The 25,973-nt window shown below is 30.2% G+C and overlaps 1 long non-coding RNA gene across 1 annotated transcript in view; it reads right to left on the reverse strand.

Annotated features, from left to right (window-relative positions):
• Positions 1 to 5,671: 5,671 nt before the first annotated feature.
• The window catches only part of LOC123624529, a 40,495-nt gene continuing 20,193 nt past the window's right edge, over positions 5,672 to 25,973 (reverse strand). The window contains exons 2-3 of the long non-coding RNA XR_006730142.1: positions 6,370 to 6,464; positions 5,672 to 5,698 (exon numbers count right to left, since the gene is read on the reverse strand). This is a non-coding gene — a long non-coding RNA (uncharacterized LOC123624529). The remainder of the gene's footprint in view (positions 5,699 to 6,369; positions 6,465 to 25,973) is intronic.

Consider the following 25,973-nt stretch of genomic DNA (forward strand, 5'->3'; position numbering starts at 1 on the left):
CATTTTACCATGTACATATTTTTTAAACTACAGTAAAAAAACAAAAAACAAAACTCTTCTAAGCTTTTTTTTTTTTAATGTTGATTTCCTCATAGTTGGTTAGACTGAAATGAGTTATTGTAGTTAGGAAAAAAAGTGCAGCTTATATATTATAATATAGGAGGGGCTAGCGCAAAAAATGTGGACCATGAAATTTCTTAGAACTTTCTCAGTATTCAAGAGTGGTCCCAAACCCTAGTTAAATTATATTGCTTTAAGAGTTTATATGATTTTCTAAATAGGTAATTTATTTCAATAGTTTTAATTTTTGTTTCAATATACCTTATGCAGATTATACAGAAAAAAGAAACTTTAGTCTACATTCCACTTTTAAACCAATCTGAAGTTGTTGGTTTTGTCCTTAATTTTCATATTACAGTAGACTTTCTGGTGTATCTAGAGGTGATAGATTCTCTTAATAAAGTATAATCCTTCCAATAGAGTATATTCTTGCTGAGTATCACATTGTCTTAAACAGAAGACAATAAATAAATTGTGCTCAATTTAATAATTTAAAATGAAACCAGTTTTGCAGAGAAATGCAAATGATTTCTGTTTGTTGATTTTGTATCCTGAAAATTTAATTTAATTTGTTTATTAGTTCGAACTAGTTTTTTGGTGAAGTCCCTTGCTACTTCTAGTCAGTGTTTTGTTAAAAGCCTAGAAATAAAATATTGAATAAAACCAGTTTCACAGGTAATAAATTGCCTATCATAGCTTAATAATATATTGTTATTGTTAGCAGTGTTTTTGAGATTTTGCTGTGGTTAAGATGACTGCTAGAGATTCCTTCACAAAGATGGAAGTCAAGCCAAGAGACGAGGGAGAATTTTCCCAAATGGAAGTTCAAGAAAGTGAATTTTGTCTTAGTTCACAAAATTACCAAAGATGATAAGACAGACAAAAGAGTGAGAAGAATGTAAATGGTCTTCACTAAATAGTGTTTTCTCTTAAATGACAGTTATATACATATATATATATAGATATATATGTATACATGCACGCAATGTTGTCTAACTGATCGTCTCTGAGTGTCATAACTAAAATCCTCTTTCCATAATGAATATCATTTTGTTATTTGGAAACTAATAAAGGAAACATGAGCAGTCACTTCTATAAGTTACATACAGCCTGGATGATTATATTATCTCTTTTTATTAAAACGTAGAAATATTTCTGTGAAATTTTAGCATAATTGTATGGATGGAATCTACTGTGATAAAGTCATTGTTATGGACCAGCCTCCTGTACTAGGCTCCAACACATCAGACTGTACCAGAATGGAGTCATATGTATGAAGTGCCACACAATCAAACTGAACTTTGAAATGGGCCAATTTTTCTAAAGAAAAAAAAAATTCTAGTCAACCCAAGTCAGCATAATAAGGCAGTCCCCTTTGTTTTAAGCCTATAAGGAAAGTAACTTTGAAATGGCCAATCTACTTTTGTTCTCTGTCTCTGCTTTCTTTAGCTCTTTTTGCCTTACAAAGCCAAACTCCTCTACCAAGTTCATCAGGACACTCATTCCATTTTATAAAATGAGGTCTTCCCTGATTCTAGAATCACAAATAAAAGCCAACTAGATCTTTAAACTAAATTTGTTGTAATTTTGTCGTTTGACAATAGGTTTTACATGCATATTATAGAGTCATGTTTTAAATAATATCTGTTACTGAAAATATATAAGTACTTATAAAATACAATTTTGTATGGTGTTTTAGGAATCATGTACTGCATAGAGTATACACATTTTGAAAACATGACTTGAGTCAATTTTCATTAACTTTTTATAGAATGTAATTCCAGCTCCATCTTGTGGTTTATAATTTGTTTTCTAAATGATGCATTTTTATGGCTACATGTTATTTTCTTGCTGTATTTTTTCATTCATTGAATATTTAATGGGTTTGTATAACTTTGTGTACTTATGTAGGTTCTATACATTTTCTATATAACATTAAATATACTTTTAAAGGTCTTACAAGATATTTACTATTTTTGATTTTTTATACAAATTATACACATATAAAAGAAAAACATATCAATATAATAAGTCTCTTTAAAGTATAATCCAAAATGCCTAAACAACATTTGACTTACACTTATTAAGAAATTTTATGTCAGTGTAATACCTTTCAAAAATATTTTCTTTTGTTTACTAAAATCTCTATACAAATATAACATATCCTTGATAAATTAAAGGGTCTATATTACCTGAAGAGTCTAGGTAAATAAAAGAGTCTTATATTTCAAAAATGCACTCTATATTTTGTATGCTATGATGAAATGAATTTAATTTGGCATAGTTATTTGATGGTGAGATTAGTTATTTCTAACTAATCTTTAAGCAATTTTCAAATTAGTGCATATTTTAGTATAAAATACAAATGTGGAAATATAAATTTATCTCCTTTGGATATTAATTTAATTAAGATTTACACTGATTTCACATCCAAAAAAAATCATGATTTTATGACAAAATTTAATATGCCTTATTTCAATTTTAATGTTTATTTCACTAATTTAATTGACCAAGTTTATCAGCATGCAAAAAAATGACTAATACGAACCCAAGATCAATCCTGCAACTATACTCTAAAATTCAGAGGAGATAATATATGATTCAAAAAATACTTTCATTTAGTTTTCATAATTCATGTAAATTGTCATGCAGTCAGTCTGGCTATACCAATCAGAACCAAAAATGGAATATGACAGAAAGAATGAATCCGTGAACAGTTGTCTAGTTTGTTATGAAAATAGTTGATGTATGGGATAAATATAAAAACAATCTAAGATCTATTATCCCTTTTATCTCCAGTTTGTTCCATATAATGTGATATTTCTTGTACATTGAGAAATCATTTCTAGCTTTATGACATTTGAGATGTCAATGAAAGAGGAAGGGCCATTTATATTCTACTAAATATATTTTAAGGTAAATTTAATTATCCAACTATCAAACAGCACAAGGCTTTACAACTTTAACATAAATATACACATACAGATGCAAAAATAAGAAAATCCTTTTTTAACTAAGTCAACAAAATAACTTCTGGAATATTTTAGAACAAAATATATGAGCTATTAGGAAGCTCTTACTTAAAATATAAGTTCAATTCATTTTTAGATATCATGCAGAGAAAAGAAATAATTTTATTTTCTGCTATTTGTTAAAATTGAATTGGTGTATATGTATTTTTTCTATTCATATTTTACATAGCTTAGAAAATTAGTTGGAATATGGTTATTCTAAGAAAAAGTTTTTTTAATGAAATATTTCATAATGTTTCATAAATGGTTATCAACTAATGGTATTCAATAAGGAATTCTACTTTAGTAATTTTAAGGTTTTATGTATCATAACGCAGCATTCTAATTTAAGAAATAAAATTATAATGAGAAAACCAAAGTGGATATTTATTAAATGTGATCACAGGCTATGCCAAAAGTTTTATATTGTTTGGCTCTAAAATCCTAAATTAGGAAACACCGTAAGAGTATAAAATGCCATGACTTGCTGATGGTCTTAATGAGACAAATTATGATAGATAATCAAGAAAACATTTTGTTCTTCCTTTAGGGATAGCTAACCTTTCAGTTTGACTTTCATATATTCAGTGTGACCAATTAGAAGTAAATGTCTGTGGACCCCATTAAAATAAGCTATTACATTACATGTACAGAATCTCTCTGCTTTCCAATGAGCCCCAGAGGGGTGGTTGACAGTCCATAGAAACCAATGTGTGAGGATTACAGAAATACCAATTTTGGATGTGACAGAAGGTAGAACATTTCAACAAAGCAGCAAATCTTGGTGCTGGAATCCTAGTATTTAGACAGTTAAAATGGGTGCAATTTGATTTAAACCCTGCTTTTAACATGATGAATATACTGAAACCAAATTCTGGAGTCAGTGTGTAAGCAACTGGAAAAATATGAACTAATCTTATGAATGGATTACATTTGTCTAGAAACAATTGGAATAAATTTAAATTCTTAAAATAAGTACATTAGATATTTCTTACAGTTTTACATGATTTCTCTGGGTAATTATTTTATGGCTTAATTCATAATATCACATTTCCCTTTTTAAGTTTTAAAAAAATTATTTAAAATACAAAAAAAGCAGTAGCAAAAAGGGTATGTTAAAAAATTTGAGTACCAGAAGATCAATTGCACTTTTATACCAATTAGAGTTAGGAATATCGAGTACAAACTGCAAATTCCTAGGTGACTCAATGAGCAATTTCCATTTGCCAACCTGGATATTTTCCAGTGTTTTCCTTTCTGTGTTTATCATCTTTCCTGGATTTATACATTAAGCAAAATTTTCTTTTTCTTCATTAGAATTCCTCTTCTCTAAGGATGGGAGTCAATGGTAAACAAAGAAACACAAAAAAGGAAACCAAGTAAAAATGAAAAAGACCCCCAAATCCCTTTAATCTTATGCCACTTGAGAATATTTCTTTTTCATCCAGTCCTTGCTATATTCTCATTTTTTCCTAACTTCTGAGGAGCTACACTGACCAAAACTCATTATCTCTTTAACTCTTTAATTTACACTACACACGGAGGAGGAAAAGAAGGGTGAGGAGTCGTCAATAGTTGAAAAGCAGTCACTGATATGAATATGAAGGAGAAAAATTCTTCCTCTCTCGTGAACCCATATTATTTCTCATCCTTTTTTTTTTTTAATGGATTGACCATAGAGACATTTTGTATTAAACAGAAGAAAAACCTGAGGAGCTTTTAAATAAAAAATAATAATAAATTAAAAAAAAAAAAAACACTGGTGACTGGCCTCTCTGTCTAGAAATTCTGATTCACTTGTGCTGGGGTGGACCTCAGGTATCTATCTTAAAAAAAAAAAATCCTGAATTTGAATGGGAGACCAGAGTTAATAACCATGTTTACATGTCCGTACAAAACATATTTAACTTCAGCCAACTCACACCCTACTCTCTCCTAACTCTGAATATAGTCTGTCTCTGAAATTTTACTGGTGTACCTCATAAAAGATAAAAAACAAAAGTTATTTTGTCTTCGTCTTTCTAATATTCATATCTTAATTTTAAAATATTGTAAAGGATTTGACTTTGCATAATTTATTACTGTAATGCATATTTTAATAATAAAATTTTAATAAACGGTTGCATCATTTTCCAGTAAATCCAATGGTATCTAAACACCATAGTGATTTGATACCCAATACCATCTGATATAAATTAAATACACAAAGAAGCTTTACCTTAATTCATTGTAATTATGTTTTACTAATAGAATATAGCATGATAGCATATTGAAATATTGAGAGTCTTTTTGTTACATATTCTTTCATATTTGTTACTGTATCTATGAAAATTTTAAATATGTGTTTCTATGGTCTGAATGTGTCCCCCCCAGAATTCATATGTTGAAACCTAACCCCCAAGCTGATGATAGTAAGATGTGAGGACATGATGGAGATCACTACATTATGAAGATGAAGCTCTCAGGAATGGGAGTAGTTCCCTTAGAAAGCCTAGGCCTCAGAAAGCCTATCTCCTTGCACCCTGTGACGACACCATGAAAACGTGCTATCTGTGAATCAGAAAATAGACTCTTACCAGACACCAGATCTGCCAGCACCTTGATCTTGGACATTGCAGCCTCCAGAACTGTAAGAAATAAAATTTTGTGCTTAGAAGTTACACAGTCAAATGGTATTTTGTTATAGCTGCCCATATATATGTTTAAATTTTAAAAATAGCTTTCTGTGTTAAACCTTATGGCTTAAATTATTATTCAGCTTATTATTAGTAGAAATCTAAGCTAAATAAAAACATACATCAAAATTTGTATAAATATTTTGTAAATCATATTTCATTAGATATACAGCCCTTAATGAGATTACTATGACTCTTCCAAAATTAGTCTCTGTGCTCATAGATCAATATTGCTTATATGGCTATAACGAGGCAAAATTTGTTCATTTTTTGCTATTCATTTTTTATAGAAAAATGCTGAAGAAACTTCTGAAGTTAAAGAAGTTAAATATGTTTAGTTTCTGTAACTGCTGAAGAAACTTTTCACATAAATATTTAGATAAGAATAAGAAGTTTTCTTACAGCAATGAAACTTGGTTTTTGAAAACTCCTTGAAAAGCCTATACAATATTATATTTCTGCTATATTCAATATTATATTTCTACTGTATTTCTATCATTAAAATTAATTTGAATCATCCACTAATTAAAAAAATCAATTTGACTCTCTTGCATCTGATTAAAAATAATTATAAGCACCTCATATTCAAATATAATTTTTGAACAGTTCTTAGAGTCATTCACCTTTTTAATAGGTGCACCAATCATTATCACTTGTTCCTGTAGTTTTTATACTTCTGGGTAGTCAGCTTTTGAATGGATAAATGTTTGCAATTATTCTGTAAAGTAGAAGAGGGAAGATAACAAATATGGAATTAGAAATGGCACCATAAAGCCAAAACAATGTAGGCACAGTCTCAGAAAGATAAATATTAGGAAACAAAGAATTGAGTTCTAGAAATTAATTGCTTTAGAACTATCCAATCCTTTGGGCGCCTTGGAAATTTCTCTTATATCCCAATGTTATATATAAGCAAATCGCAAAATTATTGTTCAATATTTTCCCTTCTATTATGGTTTTATAAAAATAATAAATTAGAATAACTTATCTAGGAAAATAACTACGTTTTCTTCAGGAAAGTATACATACATGGTATATAATAAGAACACGAACTGTAAAATTTGAAATTTAAAATTTATTACTATTTTATGGTTACTTCCTCTTAATAGAGAAAGTATTTTAATCAGCAATATGAGTATAGACTTTTTTAGAATTAGACATTTATACTGAGTTCTCATTTTGTAAATTATCTGTACCTTTCTACATTTTATAATTTTATTATTCTTTTCTTATTTTCACAATCTCTTGCTTAATCTATTCCTGTATTCCCAGTCTCTAATTTAATTATTCTCTATTTTTTCTCAATTATTCTTTGTATGTATTGTCATTATATATTTTTTCAGTATGTAATATAATACATAAATCACATGAATCATTTTTAAAAATAAGTTTATGTTTAGTATATAAAACATACAAGGAAATGATAAAAATTATTTTACCAATTACATCTAATACACAGAGATAGTTACTATTAATAATTTTGAATATAGATTCAGTATTATTTTTTCTGTAATATGTTATTTTAAACATTATTTTACTGGAAAATCATGGAAATAGGAATTACTGTGTTTTTTTAAATTTTCTTTTGCAGCTTGCCAATTTCTCAAACTTTTCATTAGTTCTATTAAGTTCTCATTTTTTCCTTTTAGCTTTTCCAGGAATAAAATCATTCTATCTTGAAAATTTTTTCTTTTTCTGTTTCGGAAACATACCTTGTTTGTTAGCAATCACTGCTAAACAAATAGCTACCATGTGGATATTCACAATGCTCATTCTTCCCACATACTCTCATAATTGATTAATCTATTCTATATATCCACCTTTAGTTCCACAACTGAACTTATCATTTCTTTCCTCTTCCTTGGTTTTGACTGGATTTCAGGCAGTCTTTCTTTAACCCAATCCCATTTCTTAGTTTTTCATTTGCCTCAGGATTCATGTAATTATTTGCCATTTCCACTAATTGTATCCCTGTAATTTTTCTTGCACCCTACTTGTTCTTTTATCATAACTTAAGTGAGTCTCTACTTCCCCCTAACAATCAATGAAGTCACTATATTTTCTCTGAGTACAAATAAAAAACATTTATCAAGAAAATGCATGCATATTATAACATAGTCACCTGTTTAAAGTGTTATCTAAAGACACTGTATGTAGGCAAAAGGACATTTTAGCATTCTAACTGTACGGCAAAATTCTACACTTCATCTTTGGAAAACTGCTATGCCACAGTGGAGGATAATTATAAGACTATCCATGGACTGGATATTGTAGTAGCTGATACATGTCATGTTCAAAAACTTTCCTTAGTCTTCTTTTCATACTGGCAAAATTGGCAAAGGTCATGAAGTAATAGTAGTCACAGAGTTTTATCAATGAGTTTTCTTCTGACTATGGTAAGTATTTCTCACTACCTGAAAATATCTATAATATTCTGGAGAGAATCAAGACTAAGCTATTTGGTCAGACTATAGAAATGACTATAAATCGATTTATATTTATGTATTATGTATGTTTCTTCAAATCAAATGTATATAAAAGGGTTGCTTAAATTTGAATCTGTTTATTATTAACAATGTCAAATAAAGTATGACAATAACTTAATCAATTCTGAAATATATATTTTTGGAGTGTGTGTGTATAAAAATCAAGCATTATACCTTTATAATAACAATTATAGTTTGGGTTATAAAGAAATATGATAAGCCAACAGCATATTTCCCTATATAAGCCACATATTACCTTAGCATGTTTTAATAATAAAATTAAAAACTCATGAAATAGCATTATTGTTTTCATTTTGTTGATTGCAAAGTTCATCTTCCTGCAGGGGATATTAGAAAAATTTATGGTTTCAACCTTTAGTTTAGAATTAATGTTATTGCTGAGCTTTGGGATTACAAATAGCTATCTATTCCCAACATAACAACAGGCAACCTTTATGAAAGCCATTTAATAAATACTGCCTTCGCTAGGAAAAAAAAAAGTTTATTGTGTGAAAGCTATTGATAAAGGGCAGATAATCTAATGAAGGAAGGTTATAAAATTAACAGAGGTTATAAAAGGAACAACTTTACTTCTATTTATATGTTCAACCACTTGTCAAAGTAACAGTCAAAATTTTCTAGCAAAGTCAGTTTTTAATAATTTATTTTATCCAATAAAGTTATAAAACCACTAATATATTTTTTAACATCAAGGAAGGTCAGTTCCCAATGAACATTTTAAAATAAACTTCTATATTGGTTTTACACATTTTATTTTTCATATGCAAACATAGTAAGGAAATTTGTCTTCAGTGTTTTTAATGAACAAAGCTGAAATTTTAGAAATATATGAAATTCAGCTTAGGGATAAATTTTTATTCAATGTTCATTTTATACAGTTGCTTAATTAATATATTTTCATTGTACAGATACATCTATAATTCCAGCATAAAATATTTTTTTATTTCTTTAGGAATAATTACAATAGCCTGCTAAACTAATTGTTGTCTGTACATGTGTAACTTTTTCCTTGTTTTTTTTTTTTTTAAGCTGAACACAAATTTTGTAAAAATTAGCTAAGTTAGTATGGAAAGCATCGCATATTAATTTCTTTAGGCAGTCTTTAGCTCAATAGTGCACAAACAGTAATGCCTGAGTTCAAGGATTAAGTACAAGGTTCTTAGTATAGATATAATTAGCTCCCTGATTGGGTGATTACTCAATATGTAGTTTATGGAAAGTGACACAAGGGCTCTAAATATGAATATCCTTTGCTGTGTCCAAGGTGATTTGTTTAAAGATGACATAATTACATTCCCTTTATGAGTCATCTATATAAATTTAGGTTTTATTATTTTTAAGGAAAGGAGATTTGCAAATAACTCCATAAATTTATTTTTCATAACAAAGTGCAGGAATGATTATATGGAAAAAATGTCTTAGTGCTTTTTATTGTTTCATTGTTATTTTCTTATAGAAAATTTTATAATGATAAAAAGCAGCGCAGTCAATAACAACATTTCAAGACATATTTTAATACTATGATATAGGTAGGGTAAACATGGTAAATAAAAAGTATCTTCCTCTTTATTCCTTTTGTTAATATTATTAAACATTTAAGTTTTTCCAGTGTCATTTAAGAAAGAAGAGGCTAACTAAAGCTTACTTCAAACTTAAATAGAACAGTCTAATAAGTACTGGGTCATTGGTTTATATCTTTTTGCTTTAATTAATTAATTAACTGTATCTATGTATATACATATGTGCACACACAATCATACTGTATTTTATTTATATTTTAAATAAAGTTACTCAAATTATATTTGAATTGTGATTATCATTTAAGGTAAACTCAATGCAAATTATATGTATTTATAAATTTTATTTTCAAGAAGAAATGAGAGAAAATATATAAATACATTTTTTAAAAAGGCCTAATTAACACAGGTGTCTGCACATATGTCTCATGCCCGGAAGCCAAGACTATATTAAATGATCTAAAAGAGCCAATCTAAGTTTAAGTTTATGGCACTAATTCTGGACTTAAAGGATAAGGAAAAGGATTGAGGTATGAGGCCTTTCAAATTTCAAAGGAGTAATTTTTATGGAATAATGCCAGATTTTAGAAAGGAAGAAAAGAAGGGAATACATTAACACAGATTATGAATATAAGAGCTAAAGAAAAAAGATTTATATTAAATAAAAAGTGAATAGTTTAAGCCAGTTTTTAATCAAGAGGCAATTGAAAGAATTTTTGGAGGTTTTTTTTTTTTATTTTTTTGGTTTGTGTGTGTGCACGTGTGTGCACGCACTGATAATTGAATTTGAAGATGTTTCAAAGAACATAAAAGACCAAGTAAATATTAGTTCAGTGGAATTTTAGAGACAATTCCTATATCAATGTAATAATGATACGCCTAAGGCCAGGGATCAATTAAGTGGATTTTATCTTTAAGAAAGCTTTCATTGAGAGATGAATGATGAGTAGAGCAGAGGGAATTGGCAATGCCAGACAAGGGGAAGTGAGAATAAAGTCAGTTATAACCCATTTTAGATAGTGCAGTAGATTTCTGAACAACTCATCTTTCAGCCTCTTCTTTTTAATTACAAAGTGCCCGTTAAACATACATACATAATTTTACAATTATATAACGATATACCTTTTTTTAGAAAGAAGTAAGGTAGGCATAGTAATGTGGATAATCTATTCATTAAAACTAGTATCATACAGAATTCAAATTGAAGATATGACATTATTATAAAAGACATTCTTTTATTTGTCTGCAAAATGATAATTTAATAATTCTATGCTAGTGGAATGACATATTGGTATATTTCTTTTTGTTGATGTAATAATAGCTTTCATTTGAACAGTCCTTTACAATTTCAAAGAGCACTTCCATACATTATTCTTTCTTTTTTTCAGAATAACTCCGTAAGAAGGCAGATAACTGGTACTCTATTTTTTAAAAAATAAATGAAGAAATAGTGGCTTAAAGAAGAGTGGTGCATGGTGACAGCAACTTGATCTTGAATCCATGTCACTTAACTCTCAATGCAGTGTTCTGGCCACTAAATTACATGGAAGATAAATGTAATGAAAATTGAAAAATCAAGTCAGCAAGTATAATAACAAATTAGACTGTATTTAGATGACACAAATCATCTGCATAAAATGGGCATATTGAACTACAATCTAAACATTTACAAACATCTGATATTTCAAATCTAGTGTTCCAGCTCAGCCTACTTCTTTGGAGAAGACAGTTGTCAGAACAACAAAGATGATCCACATAATTAGACCTCAAATGCCATTTGCCTAGATTTAGCTTGGAGTGAGTCAAATAGGACACATGATTCTCTCTGTTTCAAAAGACTATACCTTGAAAATAAAATTCACTAATGATTTAATCTATATTCTGGAAAATCCATACTTTTCCTAACGATGCTCAGAGCTACTTTGTACTGATCTTGCAGTTCAAATGAGTGAAAATAACTTTCATGGAAATGACAAGGTTTGCACAAAAATGGGACAAGTTTCAGGCATAATGAATATTCAGGTGCAGCCGAACAATCCTGCTCCTTCGCTGCCCTTCAGTGGAGCAGAAATCTCATCCCATGCCTACCTACTCTATTTGTTTTCATAGAAAAGCCTAGGTCTGTCTTACCCATTCTCACTCATCTCTTGCTGGTTTTTGAAGATGCTTAGGAGGCTCCATGTCAGAGTACATTCTTGATGTCCCTCCTCACTGGAGCCACCTTTTCCTCCATTTGTCCCAACAGCAAGCTTTCCCACCTCTTTTCACTCACTGTTCAATTATCACCTTCTTTAAGACTATATCTTAAAAGACTATGCATTATATAAAAAGCGGCTCTTAACTTTTAAATTATCTCTATTCAGTAATTATCTTTTCTTAAAATTAAATTATATATTTATTTGTTGGTTGCATTTCTATCTTTCCTCTTATATTATAAGCATAATATGGAGGGGCTTTGTCTTCACTACTATATCAGCAATACCAAAAATAATAACTTGCATGTGGCCGATGATAGGGAATAATGGGTTTATATCACTCTCATTTTGCTCATGGAGACTCAACATTCTTTTACTGCTACCACAACACTGGAATTCATATACTATGGTACCAAAGACTGGAAATTTGCAAGTTCAGACTTGGTCAAATAAATGATCAGTCTAGCTGTTATCTTTTCACTCTTCGGAGTAGTCACTTGGTTTTTACCCTGCACCGTTCAAATGAATTTAGTTGTCTAAGGTTACTTTAGGAAGCTTGGTGGGAATTGAAAGAATGCAAGTGAATTTTTCAGCTGAGTCTAAGGAATATAGCAAATAAAGATTGCAATGCAACACCACTTATAAATAATGATGTCAGTGATTAAACTAGAATTTCAAGTTTTTTAGATACCTATTAGTGGCAGCCAAAAGTAGTCCCTTTCCTTTTCCACTTAAATATTGTTTTAAACACACAAATTTCCCTTGTGAACTAAGGTCATTTGATTACATATAACCATCATTTGGATGACACCCACTGTCCTTCTACACTGATAGGCATTTTGCAATTTGCTCCAACCCTCCATTTTTGCTTCCTCTATTTTCTTACTTCTGTGTTTGTTGAATGCAAAACTTTTCCAGTCCTCTGAGAAATCCTTTTGTTGGTGTTGAATATTTCATATTTGGATAATTCTGGTTGAGTTAAAATCACTAGGTTAGTTTCTCTGCTATCTGTATTTTTTTTATTATTCTTATTCTTTTTCTCTCTGCCATCCAACATTTTTGTTTAAACTTCCCCCCCTCAACCACTATTTGCATATTTAATCTCTAAGAAATAAAACTTGGTAATTATATTTCCTAATGTGTGTTATATTTTATAATTAACTTTATATAATTATTTCATAAAACATATTGTATAGATCATTTATATGTTAAAGTAAAAACAAAAAAGGATGTTAGTGATCCCTACTTCAAGCCTAGAGATTTGAATCAGCAGCACGGAGAACTACTTAATCAAGAAGGAGCAGGAGCTGGGAGAAAAAAGCTGCTTTCCAGAATTTGAATCTGGATCCTATGTAGCTTCTCCTCTAGGATCTACTGATGGGTCAATTCTAAATCAAGATCTAGGTTAGAAAGCATCACAAGACAATGTAGAGAGTTTAAAGAAAAAGCATATGATCCAAAGGATAATAAAATTTTATTACTTCACTATGTACATTTTGTTTCCCATGAAATACATGACGTGAAAATTTTTATTAAAGGAAAATATTTTTGTAAAATAAAATATATCTTATGAATTTATATGTGTATTTACTTCAGAGTTGCTTTAGAAGAGGAACCACACTTTTATCTCTAAAGTAGCAACTATTATGTCTTGCAATTACTTGACATAAAAGCTTAATGACAGGTTGACAAAATAACAATTTTTTAAAAAATGATTTAGTTAAATCACTCCATTGGACTTTTATTAGGCTATCATACAGTAATTTTCAGCAACGAAGTTGGTATAGTAAATGCTAATACCCACATAAAAATTGATTAAATTATTTTAATATCTTCATTTACTGATTGACTAAAATATAGGTTTAGTAGACATAGTTTATCATATTTTGTGGTTTGTTAATAATATTGAGAAACTGAAGTGTTATTTTGATCAGTGTCTATTACAGAATTTGCTAGAGAATATCTTCTATATTAAGAGCCTCCAATAATAAAATTAATTTGGGAAAATATTGCTATTTTTGATACTATATTTGTATATTAAAAAGCAATGAAAGTGATGTGTATTAGAATCAGTTTTTTAATTAATATATTTAAAAGTCTCAACCAAATATGTAGCTCATCCAAAATTTGAAAAGCTTTTGGTATTTAGCTGAGAACCCAAATATTTACATTTATTAGAGTATGGCACTGACGCTAAAATAAGTTGTTAAATGTGGAAAGAGCTGCTAATGATCTACATTTTTCTATTATTTCAGATTTTCTACCAATAATTGTTATTAACAAATAAAAATAGAGTACTTAGTTTATTTCCAAACTCCAGATTTTACTTAAGGTTAACCTCAACTAACGTAATACAGTAATAGGCTTTTTTTTTTTTTCCTAGCTGAGAGCTCATTAGCATAGCACTTTGCTGCAAACAAAAGTCATTCATATTCCAACCAAAATCACATGTTACATACATATTTTTGAATTGTAATGTGGTGTGATTATGTTCAAATAATGTTTTATAGAACCAAAAATCAGATTCCAAACTTCACTTGCAAAATTACTTCACTAATATAAAATAGTTTTTACCTAATAAGGCAAAATATAGTGTGACTGCTTAACCCATAATCTCTATGTAGGTTAACATGAAAATGCACTCGAGTGAAAAAATGCTCTTAGGGATGATAGTTCTCATTAGTGGGAAAGGTCAAATGAATTTCTGACTACCCAAAGCCTCCTGCATCTTCTGTTTTAGCTGCCTTGCATTGATAGAACATTATCTCAATCTAAAGATGGATGTATGTTTTCAAATGTTTCACTCCATACTGAATATTTTGATGACATGAATCAGCTTATCTAAAATATTTCCATTTATACTTTGAAATTCATAAGTTGACTTATTTTTCTAATAAAGATTTTATATACCAATAGCATGTGGTGACAAATTAAAAAGCCCATATTCCTGGTTTGCAACTGACTAACGTTATTATTGGTTAATACATGGATAGGGTAGAGGGAACTACGGATTAGTGGGTTTTATTTATTTATTTATATGTTTTTTTGGTGACATAAAATTTAAAACACATTCAATTTAAGGAAGTTGATTTTTTTTTCCTTCCACAAATGAGTGGTTGAATATAGTTGAAGTCTCTAAATCAGAAACCTCAAATGCAATTTGGAGATTCCTAATTACATTGAACTTTAATGATCATACTATAAACACAAGAGCTATGATTAATGATAAATCAAACCATTTAAGCCAAGGGCAAAGAGTAGGAAATGAGGAATGTCTACTGAGTAAATTATGTGAAACTTTATTCAAATTGATAGTGCCCAACAAGATAAACATTTGTCCATAATGTATTAATGATTCATTTAGTATGTTAATGAATGTTAATGTACTCAGTGTGCAATTAAACTTCTAGTCCTAATCATTATTCTAATAGAAAGAAAATATTTTTGTACAAGTATTATGCTTGGAGCAATGAGTTTACATTTTGTGAATTTTGGGGGGAAAATAAGCAAAATAAGAATTTTAATTGACTGGGATTAATTTGAGTTTCTGTTTCCATTCTGATGTTCTTATTCTTTATTTGGGTGACACAAAATTATCAATTCACTCAATCAAAAACTAAACTAATAACACTACTTCTTTTCCTGACAATCTTTAAGGGAACTCAGTAAGAACATTCCAAGCCAATCAAAAGAAGCAAATTAAAGCATTCAGAGTCACTCTCTCACGATGCCTTTTCATATAATGTGTTTCTAAAAGCTAAAGTCTATTTGTTTGTTTCAGGTCAAGTGGCTTTTAGTAATTAAAACCAAAGACAAGACAAGCCTAATCTAATGACAAACAATAGTGTTAACATGAAAAATTAATCCTAAACCTCAGGGCAATATTAAAATGCTATAATATAGTGAGCAACGGTAAACAAAATAAAGTATCCCAGTGTCAGATATTTTCTATAATTGTGCAATTATAATTTTTTTAAAACTAAAATGTTAAATTTTTCAAAGGAGTAGCATTTCAATTTATCTATTCTGCTATTTTTTTCTAATGTCTATTTTCTCTTCATTACTTTTTATGTGATCTTATAAATTCTGCAGTAGGTTTTATTTTTTGTGTGTTGAAATATATTTGTAATAGCTCAACTTATTTTAGAATAAGTCAACATTAAGTGCCAGTTGCTGTCTACCAATTGAATGAAAAATTGTTACCATTCTCAGCTGTTTTAGCTAGTATGCTCAATTCAAATTCTCTGGATAATTGCATACATCTAGTATAAGTCCCTCTATCATACATTTATCGTAATTCAGTAGTTTATAATACCCTAATCTTATTTTTCTACACCTGTTTATGACTACAAAAGAAATGTGGTATTTCCAGGGCAGTTGTAGGGACTGTATGGTTCTTTGATTTTTCCTTTAATACAAGAATATAAAATGGTAGGTTTCAAAATTTGTTTCTTTAAGCTTTCCATAGCAGTTATACGTACTCAACCAGTCGATTCATTTTTATAAGCTTTATGACCATAATCATAATTTATGACAGCAAGCATTCATTCTACTAAATAAATTTCCTTGCCTTCAATAGACACATCAGTATAGCTGATTCTTTATCTGTGAAAATTTAAAACAGATGGAAATATAAGAAATGCTTTCACTACCATGTGTTAAGAACTATAAAAATTCCTTTCTCAGATGCTAATTTGGGTATAACTTTCTCCAAAACTAACCAGATTCTACTTTTCTCAAGGTATTCTTTTTGTCTAAAATCAGTCTTGGCACTAGCTTTTTATTTATTATTTATTGACATAATTAGTTTCAGATACTAAAGTTCACTCTAGGTGTTCTAAACAGGAAATGTATTCTAAAAGGAAATTAGAGCAAACAATAAACTAACTTAAAAGATTTTTGGTGGAGTTGGAAAGAGAAAAAAAAGAAAGTAATATGGAGACACCTCAAAAAGATACAAGTAGAACTACCATTTGATCCAGCAATCCCATTACTGCGCATTTACCCAAAGGAACAAAAGATATTCTATAAAAAAGACACCTGTACTCGAATGTTTATAGCAGCACAACTCACAATTGCAAAGACGTGGAAACAACCCAAGTGCCCATCAATACATGAGTGGATTAATAAAATGTGGTACATGTATACCATGGAGTACTACTCAGCCACAAAAAACAGTGGTGATCTAGCACCTCTCGTATTATCCTGGATAGAGCTGGAGCCCATTCTACGAAGTATCACAAGAATGGAAAAACAAGCACCACATGTACTCATCATCAAATTAGTATTAACTGATCAACACTTAGGTGCACATATAGTAGTACAATTCATCAGGTGTCAGGCAGGTGGGAGGGGGGAGGAGAGGATGGGTATATTCACATCTAATGGGTGCAGTGTGCACCGTCTGAGGGATGGACACACTTGAAGCTCTCTCTCGGGTGGGGAAAAGGCAATATACGTAACCTAAACATTTGTACCCCTGTAATATGCTGGAAAAAAAAAAAAAAGTCCTGGCTGGATTTCCTGAACTCCATTGAAGATTAGTGTCCAGAACTCCATTGAAACTTAAGCTATCAGTTAATGCTTGCGCTATTTATACCCAAATGACTTTGTCTTACCAGAATTAGGAAGTTGCTGTTCCTCTAACTAGGAACTGTGCTTTCTCTACTGCTACCTATGCAGTTACCCTATTTCTCATTTCCCATTGCTTTCTTCCGAAATAAAATCTCGTACTGATTCATAGAATCATTAGCGAGTTTGTTTAAAAAATTTTATACAGTAATGAATAGCAAATATCTAACTTCTATCCAAAAATTACATAAATACTGCTTATACAATTGAATATTCATATAAGGAATAATTATACACTAATTGTTTCTATTTACTTTAAGTTAAACATAACACAAATCTTCATGTTCAGGAAAGGAAACAGAAGGTTGGTCCAGTTGCCATAATGTTCTTAACAGGCTTTACCAAGTGTGGGCTCTATAGACACGGCACATGAAAACATAGCACCAATTTTTATAACGCTTGAAAAGAATAAACTATTTTGAGTCTGCATGTGTGTGTATGTACTCTGTGTGTATATTTCATTTCAGTGTCTGGTATCATGCTATGAACACAACTTCAGACTTCTAAACTGAGAAAAAAGTGAAGTTTGGACATCTCTCCAACACTAAGTTTATGTTAAATGACTTTTTCCCAAATAATGTCATGGGTTATCTGGTTCTGCATCTCTGGGGATGATGAAGGATAGTCCACTGGCTTCATGTATTTAACTTGTAAATAGCACGGTTAAAGACTGGAAATAAAAAGTCTTGGGTGACTCTTCTGGAGATGCTTTTAAAAGGGACCTGACCCAAAAGGTAGGTGCTTTTAGCCTATTTGCTTTTTCTGTTTTATCAGATATAAATATAGAGACCAGAACAGGAGCTGCAGTGACCATCCTGTGCTCAAGAACAAGATATTACAGTAAGGTTGGGGCATCAAGCTAAAAATGGACAATAAATTGCACACCAGTTCCAGGTTGCCTACCCTTGAACTTACTTTAGAGAAAGGAAAAATATAAATCCATACATGTATTTATTTTAGCTAGAGATCCCCAGTTCCCTACTGCTAGGGTCAGATGTGGTTTATAAATGTTACATGTCTTCAAAACTAGACACAGCCTTTGCACTTACAATGAAAGTAGTGACTGTGTTTTTAAAATCTGTTTATTTTTTCTTTCCCACCTTTTTTTCCCCACTCTCACTTCGAAAGTGGAAGGTATGAAAGCACAGAGCGTTTTTCATTTCATTTTCTCCCCCTGCCTTACATCATTAACTTTAACCTAGTACCTCAGCGTTACTACTTATTTTTGGATTTCTTCTGTTTAAAAGATGAGAAGAATAAAAATACCTTTTGTTTTTGTTTTGTTCTTTTTTAATTTCAATAATCAGCCAAGTTTTGAGTATGTTTAAGCTTGAACTTTCAATTGAGTATTTAACTGAAGTAAAATGGTCTAATAAAAGGAGTTATTTGGCATTATCCAGAGCAAATAAATTTCAATTATACAAGTATTTATAAAAATTGACTTTAGTTCATTTCACATCTCTACTGTTTTTCTTTTCCTCCCTCCCTTCTTTCCTTCCTTCCTTCCCCCCTCCCCTCCCCTCCTCTCTTCTTTTTTTCTTCTTGTTTTAAAATCTCATCCACCTCCTAACAAGAGTTTTAGTCCTGGCTGGCAACAATGACTACCTGAAATGTAAAAGGGTCAGCTGGTCTTTTCTTCCTTTGGTGTATTTTTCTTACCCCACTGAGAACCTTCTTACTGTTATTCAGATATTTTTAAGGGGTACAAATACCAGAAGACTCCATGGAGAATAGAGATGCCTCTAGCTCATTAAAATAACTTGCACATTTTACAGGGCTTTTTTAATTGTTTGGGTTAGTGGAAAAAAAGCGACTTTTTCTCCAAGACTAAAATCGCTCGTTCACTTGAAGTATTTTAACTGTAACAGTCAACTCTGTTGAAGCAGAGCTATTTATTATCTAGAATTGAAATGAGTTCAGTCTACGTATCATAAACTACCAGAGCGCCTCATTCATCCAAAGGGACATCACTATTAGATGGTTTCTTCAGTGAACCAACAGGATACTTCAAAAAAACAAGTTTTAACAAATGGGCTATATCATGGAGGGTCCTGTCCCCAGGTAAATATATATTAATAAGCACTCCAGTGAAAGTCACATAAAGCTACTCTGTGTTCAGATTAATGTTGTTCTGAAAATGTAGAACTGCCAAGGGATGTCATTATTTTGTTACATGATTCTAGGTTATCAACCATACAGTAAAATCTTACATATTTTAACCAAGTAACAAACATATTAGAAAAGTAATAATTTGCAAAGTATGTGCTCTTAGGAATTAAAATTTTATGTAAACATCCTCAGATACAATTGCAAAGATTATGATTTTTATTTTTAATATGACTGAAACTTCCTGTCTCTGAAGTTACATGGACACAAACACAGTCTTGAATATGGATGCAAAAACATGCTTAAAAATGCTTTATCTGTGTTTGGATATACTGCAAAGCACACAGTATAGACATGTATGCTTACACTATATATGACACATATGCACATGTGTACAATGGACATATATACACTCATACAATATGTGTATGTCTAGTACACCTTGCTTGTTTTCTTATATGATTTGATGCAATTTATGATAATGGTGAATATACAATAAGACTTACACATTGGTAATGATTGATAAGTATAATTGATATATGTTCTATGACACTTCCTCTCTTAAAAATATAAAAAACTTAAAAATACTGTGGTAGCTCTAACTCTACTACCACAACCCATATAAAAATAGAGACTTAAGTATAAACTGTGGCCCGAATATCTAAGAATACTGCAGAAGAGTTAATCCTCAAATTTTCCTCAATAACACAAACACTGGTTCTTTAATTAAAATTTACATATATATAGCTTATAATTATTTTTCAGTTATGGTTTAGCCTCTGAAAACAGTACATAGTTAGGTGTGATGATGAATACCCTGCAATGGAGATTGTATTGCTTAGGTAGAGTATCTTTATGGTCCTATGTAATTGTTTTACAAAGGCAATAAACCTTGCATGTTATTTTGAGTCTGCTCCATACTGTCTTTTAACAACTCAATAATAAATTTTCCTTGTATTCTTTTCCCTCTGTAATAGAAGCTATACACCTAGAGACTCTATTTCTCTGCAATTCCTGTCATCAGGATTTCAGATTATATTCCACTAATGAGAGGCGTTAACAAAAGCTTCGGACAGAAGAAAATGCTATTCTTGCTCATGTGGATGTGGCAGGCAATCACATGATGATGGCATATGGTAGAAATAAGGTTTTTCCAGTGCCTATGGACATCCCCTGTAACATCAGTGTTACAGGGATCTAAGAAAATCAGTGGCTACTTCCTGTGACAACTGAAAACTTTTGCTCTCTCAAAAGCCATAGGCAGATTTCCTTGACTTTGGCTTCTTTGGCTTTTCCAATGGTCTTGTAAGAGCTGTTTCTAATTTCTTTATTAAATTCCTTCCTGTCCGATATACCTACAGTGTTCTCTGTCTTCATGATTAAAGCAGGTCTCACACAGAAAATCCAGGAAATGTAACTTATTTACCTATGACATTTTTATAAATAACAAAATTATTTTTACAAACATGCCGTATTTTAATTTCTGATTGATCTCATCATGAATACCATGCTCTATTTCACATCTCAAAGCTATTTAACTTAGCTATAAGAATATAAACTAATAATTATTTTATGAACAAAAATAAAATCATTAGCTTGAGGATGTGAATTATTGTCACTTCTAGAAATCATTAGGGAATCATCATACTGGATTGCTCTAAAGATTATCTTTCCTTTAAATTCACAAGTGGACTTAAACATTTTCTAACTTTTCCCTTGTGTTTGCAATGTGCTAAGTTAACAAAATATTACATCATAATTTCCTTACCTTCAGTGCATAATATTATAAATATTCAATTTCTATAGTCACTCCACAGCCCACATCATGGCAAACACAATATTTACAAAAATAGCTGTTTGATTTTGTTATCATTTATTAAGTTAATTATAGTTTTTAAAAGAAATGCTTCCATTATACTTTCCCCTTTAAAATCATGAAAAAAATAAGTAAAATTAAAAGCCTAATATTAGGGATGAGAGAGTCTACATTTGTAAGTGTAAATATTCACAATTGTTACTCCAAAAGTGTTCTAAATTTTTAAATTACTCCTTGATATTGTTGAATCTTATGTTTAAAATTAGGATATATTTTAAATTATTTACTTTTTATACCAAAAAGATATAAATATTATTTAGAAATGTGATACTAATGAAGGATAAAGGTGGTTTCATAGTATTTGAATAATGTAGGACAGAGGAGAATTTAATTATTCTGATTTGTTAGATAGCAGCTCAATACATTTTCCCATAATATAACATTTTGTAGCACATAAAATGTATGAATTGAGATACAAAGTAAATTGTATTTGAGCCAATTATTTTTCCTTTGATATCTTTCTTTATAAGAATTCAAGTTAGTGTATAAATGTTGATTGTTTAAAGCCAACTGAATTGGTTTCCATTATTATTTTTTCATAATAGTACATCATATCGGTTTATAGTTTTCTACATGAGCAAGATGTACATTCAACATGAACATTAAATGTTGAATTGGATCTATATTCCACCCATAATTTATTGTCATGGCCAGGTGTTAAAGCATTATATCACAATAAACATTAATATATTAACAATATATTAATAAACCCATTATCCTTGAAGAGTGTTTAAAAAATAAAAAATAGCATGCTCTTGACTATAGATGTAACCCTCGATGCAAAGAGCAAATCAAGTTTTAAGTCGATATACTTTAATTACCTGATTCTTAGAAAAAACACTAAAATAATTTGCACTTGCAGTTTGATCACTAAATTTAAAAAGATCTTTGTCACTTGAATATATTCTCCTATGAATATCTTGTACTTTAAAATATAAAAATGTTTAAAATAAGTTTATGTTAATGAAATATCAATATGTGACATAATTGAAGATGATTAATTCTATATTATAGGAATTTAGGATCTGAATTATTAAAATTAGAGTTTTTAAAAGTGGTTGAATTTTGTTATTATCTAAGCTATTCAGAATATTGCATGGCTGAAATAAAAATATTAAATATAGAAAGTTTGTTTCCGCCACTGACATTACAAAATTTAGTGAAAATTCTGATAACAGATATACACTTTAAATATTTTATTTTTATAATTGGTTGGAAATCTACATATCATTTATTTAAATATTTACTGTGCACTATTTATATATTATTTACCTTTTAAGACACTGGTGATACAGCAATAAACAAAACATATTAAAGTCTCTAAACTCATTGGCTTATATTCAAGAGAAATAGAAATAAACCAAATAAGTCAGTTACATGCTAAATATGAAGATGATAAGGGATATGGAGGAAAATAAAACAAAGAAGAGGAGTGAGGATTGTCACATTAAATAAGTTAGAGAAGTCTTCAGACAGAATATGGCATTTGCTCAAAGAAGCACAGTGGGAAAAAAATGAACCATGAAAAGATCTGGTCTAAGTATCGTTCAGACCGAAAGTTCTGGAACCTCTGAAGCCCTGTGATAGGACTGTGCCTGCTCTGTTCAAGAACAACAAAGATGCCTTGTTTGAATGGAGCCGATGGAGAGGGAGAGGCATAAAATACGATGTCACAGAGAATATTGGGTACAGTCTCTACTTGATTTCTAATTATTAGTTTATCTTAAGCTTTATACTCTTATTTTTATATGCATTCCCTAAGTGATCTCATCCTATGCCATGCCCTTAAATACCATGTAATGCCACCAAATCTAAAATGTATAACTCAGCCCTAACATTTTCACTAACTTAAAATGTGTACATCTGACTAATTTCATGCTGTCTTTATCTACCTAATAGGTCTCACAAACTTAATAAGGTCAAATCAACACTAATAATTCCCCACCTCAAAAAATATTTGATCAAAATAACATTTTCCTCCTCAAATCATCTTAATTCAGTAAAGGACATCTCTATTATTCAAGTAATTAACACACACAAAACAAAACAATTACAAAAAAGAGCAAACACACAAAACAAAAAGTAATTTTTGGTTTCTTTCTTCTTGCTGAATTGGCCTAGCAACAATGATGTTCCAATAGTAATAAGAACCCCTTTCTTCTTGACTTTTGTTTTATTGCAAAGAATCAGGAACCTTGGATAAATGGATAATTCTTGGGCTAGGACAAGAAAAGTACAAGATGGAATTATATCTAGTATCATAAAATAAGAAAGTGCTCAAAAACGATGGGACCATTAAAAAAAAAGGAGTCATCTTGAAAGGACTAAGCAAATCTAGCACATCTGAACATCAAAAAAATATATGCATGTAACAAAACTGCATTGGTACCCACTAAATCTATAACAGTAATTTTAAAATTCTAGTAAAGTATTATATTCCTATGAATAATTTAAGTATACATAGTCTGCATTTATAGAAAGTAGAAAAAAGGAAGAAAGGGAGGAAGAGAGAAAGAAGAGAGAGGAGGCAAAATATAATATATAGCAGTATGCCATCTGATAAATGTAGACAAATGCTAGATTTACATAATCAGTAAAATTAGTTAAAAAAATGACTGAAGGAAGAATTATCAATTGATAATTTCATCAAATTTTTTTCATCAAATATTTGGTGAAAGAGCGAAGAGCCTGTTTAGAGAATTTCAAATTATCTTCCCAACAAAATTTTTAATTAATCATGAAGGAAAAAAGTATAACTTTTCAGTGAAGAATTTTGATAAATACCATGTAAGCTAAATGATCAAAATGAACATCACCAATTATGGGAAAACAGGTGTTATGTTTTTCTTGATATGATTCACTGAGAAAAAGGAAACATCACTTATGTAATATTTCTGTCACATATAGATGACTTCAATTTAATCATGTCAAAACAGCAGGCAAATTAGATGGAGGGTCATATGACAAAAGAGATGGCCTGTTCTCCCAGAAAAAGAAAGGCTGAAAAACTTTTCCAGATAATAGGAAACTTAAGCGACAAGATAATTAAATGTAACAAATGATCCTGCACTGGATTCTGGATCAGGGAACCCCGTGTCTATAAAAATTAGAAAAAAAAAAAAAAGTAGCCAGGTGTGGTGTAATCTCCTATACTCTTATTTAATTGGGAGGCTGGGACACAAGGATCACTGGAGCCAAGAATTCAAGATTTCAGTTAGCTATGATAATGCTACTGCATTCCAGCCTGGGCAACAAAGTGAGACTTCATCTCTTAAAAAAAAAAAAAAAAAAAAAAAAAAAGACTGTTGAACATTAGATAAAATTACACACTACATGATATTATTATATCAATATTAAATTTTCTGAATTTAAATTTTTTCTAGGGATGTGAAGGAGATTGTATTTTTGCTTAGAAATACAGTTGTGAAGTAGTTAGGGGTAAAGGGCATGAAGTGTAAATTATCCTTCGATGGTTCAGTGAAGTGTGTGTGTGTTTGTGTGTGTATGTGTGTAAGGGGCAAAGGGCAGAGATGCAAAGGTTATAAAATGTTACTAACAGCTGATTCTAAGTAAAGCATATAGTTGTTCAACTGGTGATTCTAGGTGAAAACATACGAATTTTTTTGTGCTATTTAAAACCCTTCTGTAAGTTGGAAATAATCTCAAATATTTTTCTGTGAAAATGAGTATTCAGAATATAAAGGGACTTAATATGTTCTCCCACTTTAAGCAATAAAAGTATTATCAACATGTGTTTCCCATACTGGAAAACACACAAGACAATGATCCCTGAGAGAAAGGAAACAAATAGTATAAGCCCCCAGTTTGCTGTACTTTACGATGTAGAAATAGTCTACAGGTTGCAGTACCTGGACTTAGTGTTCTTGGTATATTTAGTGTTTGAATTGTGTCACTTTTTTAGATCTCAACTCAAAATTTACCTTTTTAGTAACACCATCCTTGGAACTTTGTCTCGATCATATTATGACATTTCATATCGCTAGCATTTATCATGATTGGAAGTTACCATGTTCATTTGTCATTTTATCTATCCACCCAAATATTATAATATTTACAAGAACATGAGCATTTATGAGGCAAAATATCTGATAATTTATCAATGTCCTCAATGACTTAAAAATTCCCTGATATAAAATAAATACATAATAACTATATGTCAAATGGAAATGCAATTAATGAATGCAAATGATACAAAATCACTTCTATAAAGGTAAAGACGTTTACAAAAGCAAAACCTTATACGAGCTGTTCTGAATGATTAATATTTATTACCTCATTTAATCTTCACAATTACCCTCAATGAGTAAGGGACCAATCATTCTCATTTGATGTATAAAAAACTGAAAAATAACTAGTTTAAATATTTTACACAAT

The sequence above is a fragment of the Lemur catta genome, chromosome 19 (genome assembly GCF_020740605.2).
Source record: "Lemur catta isolate mLemCat1 chromosome 19, mLemCat1.pri, whole genome shotgun sequence".
NCBI lineage: Eukaryota > Metazoa > Chordata > Mammalia > Primates > Lemuridae > Lemur > Lemur catta.